Source organism: Rhinopithecus bieti, unplaced genomic scaffold, assembly GCF_001698545.2.
Source record: "Rhinopithecus bieti isolate Rb0 unplaced genomic scaffold, ASM169854v2 scaffold_30917, whole genome shotgun sequence".
NCBI classification, from domain to species: Eukaryota; Metazoa; Chordata; class Mammalia; order Primates; family Cercopithecidae; genus Rhinopithecus; species Rhinopithecus bieti.
This window is the reverse complement of record NW_016813304.1, coordinates 220,451-222,525: the sequence shown is the minus strand read 5'-3', so window position 1 is coordinate 222,525 and position 2,075 is coordinate 220,451.

Sequence of the window (2,075 nt, the reverse complement as noted above, 5' to 3'; positions counted from 1 at the left end):
ATAATAATAATAATAATAATAAAATGACAAAAAATTAAAAAAAAAAGAATAAAAGTAACCTACTCATTATTCCAGTACCCAGGGTCAACCACTCTCAACATTTTGGAAACTTTTTTCTTCTAGTCTTTTCTGTGCATTTTGGAAACATATATTAGCATTGGTCTCTAAGACAACAGCAAAACCACTTTTGGTAAGTACCAATGGGAGGTGATTCTCATTATTATTGATAACGATATTAAGAATCACCATCTGTAGGATCCAAAGGAAATAGTAGTGATCATATAGACCTAGACAGCCAGAGAAGGGGAAAAAGAAAATGACAGGCCCCAACTATTCTGGGGCTGAGGTAGAAGGTTGGAGGTTGGCTTGACCACAGGAGTTCGAGGCTGTTGTGAGCTACAATAGTACTGCTGCACTCCAGCCTGGGTGACAGGGTGACAGAGCAGACAGAGCAAGACCCTGCCTCTAAAAAAAAAAAAAGAAAGAAAAGGAAAAGAGGATATGACAGACATTACTTTGGGGGTAACAGTGATATGTTCCTAAGAACATATAAGTTATTCTCTGTGGAATTTCAGAAATTATTGCAGGAGAAGAAGTGGTTCTTTGAATAGGCTGTTTCACTAATTTTGATAATTCCAATTATACCTAGATAGATACTGTGCCCTTATATTGTCAATATTTTGCCCATATCGTGCCCCCTTTCACTGTTGCAGTTACATATACTTGAAAACATGCTGTAAGTAAATTTTTGAGACTAAATTTTGAGTATGGGGCAAATTTTTCCTTTCCATATTCTATTGAGAACTGGGTCAAAACACATGAATATTTAAGTCTTTTACTGTAATTGACAAAATTACTTTCCAGAAAGAGTAATACAAATTTTCCTAACCACTTGCTTTTGCAAATGTGTCCTGTTTGTGTACCTTCATTATACAGCTAATTAATTCTATACTTGCTAATTGTATGATTTGGGGACAGTAACTTAACCTTTCTGTGCCTCAGTTTCCTTACCTACAAGACAAAATTAATAGTATTTTAATTTATCTCATAATGCTATTGGGAAGATAAAATCCTATAAAACCCTAAAATTAATGCTGTTATGGGTTCAATGCTTAATGAATATACTAGCTATTTTTTGTTATGGTTTTGGTGTTAAAATCTTAGATAATTACCCAAGTGAAAATTTATCTTTCATTGTTTCAATTGTACTTATTGAATTTTAATAATATTGAATATTTTTCTTATATTTAGTAGCTCTTTGCATTTCTTCTTTGTAAATAGTCTGTTCATATCCTTGGCCCATTATTTCTTGGACTTCACAATTTTCATAGAGCTTTATACAAACTCTTAATGGAATAAGGTCATTTAATTTGACTTCTTTTCCTATTTGGATGCCTTTTATTTTTTTCTCTCTGCTGGTACTATGTTGAATATGATTGGTGAGAGTAGGCATCCTTGTCTTGTTCCAGTTCTCAAACAGAATGGTTCCAGCTTTTGCCCATTCAGTCAGATGTTGGCTATAGGCTTGTTACAGATATACCATCTTTCACGAGTCAGAATGGCTTTCATCAAAAAGTCAAGAAATAACAGATGATGGCGAGGCTGCAGAAAAAAGGAAACACTAATATGCTGTTAGTAGGAACGTAAATTAGTCCAGCCACTGTGGAGAGCAGTTTGGGGACTTCTCAAGGAACTAAGAATTAAACTCATACCAACAATCCCACTGCTGTATATACACCCAAAGGAAAATAAATCATTCCACCAAAAAGACACACACAATTATATGTTCATCACAGCACTATTCACAGTAAAAAAAGATATGGAATCAACCCAGGTGCCCATCAATGGTGGATTGGATAAAGAAAACGTGTAGGTGGGGGCGGAGCAAGATGGCCGAATAGGAACAGCTCCAGTGTACAACTCCCAGCGCGAGCGACACAGAAGACTGGTGATTTCTGCATTTTCAACTGAGGTACTGGGGTCATCTCACTAGGGAGTGCCGGACAATCGGTGCTGGTCAGCTGCTGCAGCCTGACCAGCGAGAGCTGAAGCAGGGCGAGGCATCGCCTCACCTG